The sequence below is a fragment of the Macrotis lagotis genome, chromosome 1, assembly GCF_037893015.1.
Source record: "Macrotis lagotis isolate mMagLag1 chromosome 1, bilby.v1.9.chrom.fasta, whole genome shotgun sequence".
Taxonomy (NCBI): Eukaryota; Metazoa; Chordata; class Mammalia; order Peramelemorphia; family Peramelidae; genus Macrotis; species Macrotis lagotis.
Window position 1 is genome coordinate 869,521,193 of NC_133658.1, and position 6,000 is coordinate 869,527,192.

At 46.5% G+C, this 6,000-nt stretch overlaps 1 protein-coding gene across 2 annotated transcripts in view; it reads right to left on the reverse strand.

The window, feature by feature from the left end:
• ZBTB40 (zinc finger and BTB domain containing 40) overlaps positions 1-5,569 on the reverse strand; it is a 71,517-nt gene extending 65,948 nt beyond the window's left edge. For both annotated transcript variants that reach the window (XM_074218183.1, XM_074218184.1), the window contains exon 1: positions 5,121-5,569. The gene's annotated coding sequence lies outside the window, so the exon portion shown is untranslated. The remainder of the gene's footprint in view (positions 1-5,120) is intronic.
• Between the last annotated feature and the right edge of the window lie 431 nt (positions 5,570-6,000).

Here is a 6,000-nt window from a genome sequence, read left to right on the forward strand (position 1 = left end):
AGACAACATACAAATTGGATTGTTTGGGTTTTTTTTTTTAATTGCGTCTGAGTCTTCATGACCCCATTTAGGATATTCTTGGCAGAGATACTGGAGTGACTGGCCATTTTCTTCTTCAGTTCATTTTACAGATGAGGAATCTGTGGCAAACAGGGTGAAGTGACCTGCCCAGGGTCACCCAACTAGTAAGATTCATTATAAATCTCTCTAACTCTCCAGGCCTAGTGTTCTATCCACCATGACAACTAGTTGCTACTAAAACAAATATATACAAATGAACTATAAATATCAAAGGCACTGGAATTGAGGGGTTTTAAAAGACTTCCTGTAGAAGATAGGATTTTAGTTAAAGGACTTAAAGGAAGTCAGAGTGGTCAGTAGTCACTGAATTCCAGGCATAGAGGATAGTCAGAGAAATGTCCAGAGCTGAGAGCTGGAGCAGCTTGTTTGAGAAACAGCAAAAAGGTCAGTGCGACTGAACAGAAGAGTACATGGTAGGACGGAAGGTGGAAGACTGGAAAGACTGCATGGTTAGAAAGGGTCTTGGATGTCAGACAGAGCTCTCTGTATTTGCTCAAAGAGGTACGGTTCTTGTTTTCAACATTTAACATAAGTTAAGGGTATATGCCAAGAGGACATATCCTATTAAGAACACCAGGCCTAGAGTCTGAAAGACTTCTCAAATTGGGCCTCAGACACTTACCAACTGGGTGATACTGGGCAAGTCACTTTACCCTGCTGGCCTGTTTCCTCATCTGTAAAATGAACTGGAGAAGGAAATGGCAACTCTCTCCAGAGTCTTTGCTAAGAAAATCCCAACTGGGGCCACGAAGTGCCAGGTATGACTGAAAATGACCAAACTAACGTGGGTCAAGCACACTGCCAGATTTGGGGGATACAAAGTCAAAATGAAAGTCTCTGCCCTTGAAGAGGTTACACTCTACTGAGAAAACAAAGTTAGAATCACATATTCACAAATAAAGACAGTACAAGGAAAACTGAGGAATGATGAGTATTCACTATCAGCTGGAAAGGTAAGAGGCAGCCTGTGGAGGCAGGGTTCTGAATGGAGCCTTAAAAGACAATAATTCTGGAAGCAGTGCAGGGGACAGTATTTGAGACCTTGGGAACCACTTGCTTTTGCATTCCCAGTGCTTGGTTCAGGGTTCAGCATTCAGTAGATATTTAATGTTTGAATGTTTCATCAGTTTATTTATGTCCCCTCTGAGGACTCCATGAGTTCAGAAAAATGTGTTCTATTTAAACTGTGTCTTTTTTCTTACCTAGCACAGCATTTTCTTTATTGTACTCCAAAGCCAACTACTTTGTCTATGTCATATCTTAATTCTTTGTTTTGCAGGGGGTTGGGGGTGGGGGTGTAGAGGTACAGCATGGGAGACACTGGCATAGGACCACCCACCGTAGTGTGCCCTAATCAGTGAGGGTGCTGCATTCTGTGAGGAAGGCAAAATTAAAGCAGCTCAAAGTAAACGTGACATCCATAAGTTAAGAGCACCCATCCCAGATATTCACATGGACTATTTGTGTCTGACCTGTGGCAGAGTATTCCTAGCAATATTGGTCTGATCAACTAGTTGGGCACATTGTAATTTGAGTGATGTCTTTGATCTTTCTCCATAAAGAAGGATGAGAACCAATCAGGGGCTTAATAAATGTCTAAATTGCTGAATCATACCTATAGTTTTTAAAGCCAAAGAAAAGAATAAGCTTGGAACAAAGAATTGATGTATTTCTTTGAGGGGCTAGGTAAGAGGCGACACCCAGAGGGAGCAAATTTGAAGCCCTAAGATTGGCAGCATCTGTGGCGTGGCCAAAATCTCAACTTTGCGTCTGGATTTACTTGAAATCGTGAGTCACCATAATTTGAATTCCCTAAGCAGACGTGATCTTAAGTCACTTCCAAGTTTCCTCATCCTTAAAACAAGAGATACACTCCTATTATCTACCTTACATTTGAGGGAGATGATGTGTGTAAAGCTTTTCATAAATTAAAAAGCTCTAGTATCTAAATAATAATACGAAATAACAATAGTAATAGTAAATAGTATAGTAAATAATAAGTTGGAATTGTAAACATTAGAGCTGTAGTATATACTTTAAAGCATAGTATATAAATATATCAATACTTTAGAGCTATATAAATGATAAATATAAATAGCTAGCATTGTAAACTTTAGAGCTATAGTATATAGATGATAAATAGAAATAGCTGGCATTTGTAAACTTTAGAGCTGTAGTATATAAATGTAGTATATAAATACTTTATAGTATAAAAATGTAATACGTACTTTAGTGCTGTAGTATACAAATGACAAATGTAAATAGCTAGCAATGTAAACTTTAAAGCTGTATATAAATGTAATATATAAATACTTTAGAGATGTAGTATATAAATGATAAATAGCTGGTATTGTAAACTTTAGAACTGTAGTATATAAATTATAATAGCATTGTAAATTTTAGAGCTGTAGTCTACAAATGTAGTATATCAATGCTTTAGAGTATAGTCTATAAATGTCATATATCAATGCCTTAGAGTTGTAGTCTACAAATGTAATATAAATGCTTTAGTCTATAAATGTAGCATATCAATGCCTTAGAGTCTATAAATGTAGTATATCCATGCTTGAGTCTATAAATGTAGTATATTCATGCCTTAGAGTCTATAAATGTAGTATATCCATGCTTTAGAGTCAATAAATGTAGTATATCAATGCTTTAGAGTCTATAAATGTCATATATCCATGCTTTAGTCTATAAATGTAGTATAACAATGCTTTGGAGTCTATAAATGTCGTATATCCATGCTTTAGTCTATAAATGTAGTATATCCGTGCCTTAGTCGATAAATGTCGTATATCAATGCCCTAGAGTCTACAAATGTAGTATATCAATGCCTTAGAGTCTATAAATGTCGTATATCAATGCCTTAGAGTCTACAAATGTAGTATATCAATGCTTTAGTCTATAAATGTGGTATATCCATGCCTTAGAGTCTATAAATGTGGTATATCAATGTTTTAGAGTATAGTCTACAAATGTAGTATATCAATGCTTCAGAGTGTATAAATGTGGTATATCAATGCTTTAGAGTCTATAAATGTAATATATCCGTGCCTTAGTCGATAAATGTCGTATATCAATGCCTTAGAGTCTACAAATGTAGTATATCAATGCTTTAGAGTCTATAAATGTAGTATATCAGTGCCTTAGAGCCGTAGTCTATAAATGTAGTATATCCATGCTTTAGAGTATAGTCTATAAAAGTAGTATATCCATGCTTTAGAGTCTATAAATGTAATATATCAATGCTTTCGAGTATAGTCTATAAATGTAGTATATCAATGCTTTAGAGTCTATAAATGTAGTATATCCATGCTTTAGAGTCTATCATGCTTTAGTCTATAAATGTAGTATATCCATGCCTTAGAGTCGATAAATGTCGTATATCAATGCCTTAGAGTCTACAAATGTAGTATATCCATGCTTTAGAGTCTATCATGCTTTAGTCTATAAATGTAGTATATCCATGCCTTAGAGTCGATAAATGTCATATATCAATGCCTTAGAGTCTACAAATGTAGTATATCAATGCTTTAGAGTCTATAAATGTAATATATCCATGCCTTAGTCAATAAATGTCGTATATCAATGCCTTAGAGTCTACAAATGTAGTGTATCAATGCTTTAGAGTCTATAAATGTAGTATATCAGTGCCTTAGAGCCGTAGCCTATAAATGTAGTATATCCATCCTTTAGAGTATAGTCTATAAAAGTAGTATATCCATGCTTTAGAGTCTATAAATGTAATATATCAATGCTTTCGAGTATAGTCTATAAATGTAGTATATCCATGCCTTAGAGTCGTTAAATGTAGTATATCAATGCTTTAGAGTCTATAAATGTAGTATATCCATGCTTTAGAGTCTATCCTGCTTTAGTCTATAAATGTAGTATATCCATGCCTTAGAGTCGATAAATGTCGTATATCTAAATGTAGTATATCAATGCTTTCGAGTATAGTCTATAAATGTAGTATATCCATGCCTTAGAGTCGTTAAATGTAGTATATGCTTTAGAGTCTATCCTGCTTTAGTCTATAAATGTAGTATATCCATGCCTTAGAGTCGATAAATGTCGTATATTCATGCCTTAGAGTCTACAAATGTAGTATATCCATGCTTTAGAGTCTATAATGTAACCTGTCAATGCTTTCGAGTATAGTCTATAAACGTGGTATATCAATGCTTTGGAGTCTATAAATGTCGCATCTCCACGCTTCGGAGCCGTAGCACACGGACATTGAGCACAGGCCCCGGCACTGCCCAGGCCGGTCCGGCTCCGGGTGGCCAGGAGACGCGCGCTGCACAGCCGCCTCCCTCGGACCCCGGTCGGGGGGCTCGGCGCCCCCGGCCCGCCCCCGCCGCAGCGCCGGCCTCTCCGCTGCTTCCTCGGGACCCGCCGGCCCCCGGGCTGTCCCGGCCCCCGGGCTGTCCCGGCCCCCGGGCGGTCCCGGCCCCCGCGCTCTCCCGGCCCCCCGCTCTCCCGGCCCCCGGGCGGTCCCGGCCCCCGCGCTCTCCCGGCCCCCGCTCTCCCGGCCCCCGGGCGGTCCCGGCCCCGCGCTCTCCCGGCCCCCGCGCTCTCCCGGCCCCGCGCTCTCCCGGCCCCCGGGCGGTCCCGGCCCGCCCCTCCTCCGCTCCGCGCAGGATGTGCGCACAGTCTGGGGGCTTCGGAGCCGGGGGCGATCCCGGGCGGGCCACGTGCGCCTGCTCTCCGGCCCCCAGGCTCGGGGCGCGCCCGGGCCCGGATCTCCACGAGGCGGCCGGGCGGCGCCTCGGTTTCCTCGGGGGTCGGGGGTCCGGGCCGGGCCGGGCCGGAGCAGACGCGGGGGCAGGAGCGGCGCCAAAGGCGCGCTCGCCCCTCCCCGCGCGGAGCGGCGGGGTCCCGGGCGGCCCCGAGCCCCGGGTCAGGGCGTGGGGTCCGGCTCCGGGCCTCCGGGCCTGCCGAGGCCGAGCCCCGAGAGCCCGGCTCCGCCGTGGGGCCCGGGCCGCCGCGGTGGTCCGGCCGGCCGAGCCCAGGCCCCGCGTCACCATGGTTACCTGCCCGGCGCCGCCGATTCAAACTGCCTGTTCTTTATTGACAGCGGCGCGGAGGACACGCGAACACTCGGGCTCCAGGAGCTGATGGCGCTGGTGGCGGCGGCGGGAACAATAAAGCTTTCTCCATTCAACAGCGTCCCGGCGGCCAGAGCGACGCCATCTTGAGGCTGGCGCGGGGAGGCGGGGCGGGGCCGCGCCGGCGTCCGCGACTTCCAGCGTCACGTGCCGGGGGCGCTGCGTGGCGCCAGGGGGCGGGCCGAGCGCAGAGGCCGCGGCTTTCGCGCTCTTTTAAAGGTCTCCAGCCCCCCCCCCCCCCCGCGGGCTTGGTGCCGGGTTAAAGATAGCGCCGGGGGGGGAGGGGAGGGGGAGACAAATGGCGGTTTAACTTAAAGGTTCTCTCCGAGCCCACGGAACAGCCGGAATCGGCAAGGGGCATCCGGGGTCTGCGCGCCATAGGGCGCCCCATTGGCGGAGTGGCTCGGCCTTCGGTCTCCTATGATTGGCCGAACGATTGCTTTGTAGCCAATCACTCCCGAGCGCAGACCTTCTGATTCCCCGCCCCTGGGCTCCCGGAGGTCTCGGGCCAAAACAAACAAGCAAAGGCGCGGACCTTCAAACTGGAGGGGTTTGCGCGGCGTTGCGCAGGCGCGCTCTCACGCGCTCCCCCTAGCGGCCGCCTCCCCTGGACTCCCGTCCCCGCTCCTCTGGAGCCCCTGCTTGTATCCGAGCATGTGCTTGCCACCCCCGGGCCCCAGTGCCGTATGCGCGGCTCGCTCTTTAGTGAGCTCCCGCTGTGTGCGCAGCTGGCCCTGTCAGCCCTTCCTCTCAGCCCGGCTCGCTGCCTCCTCAGTCGCTGGGACGGGACAGTACAGGGGTGCCT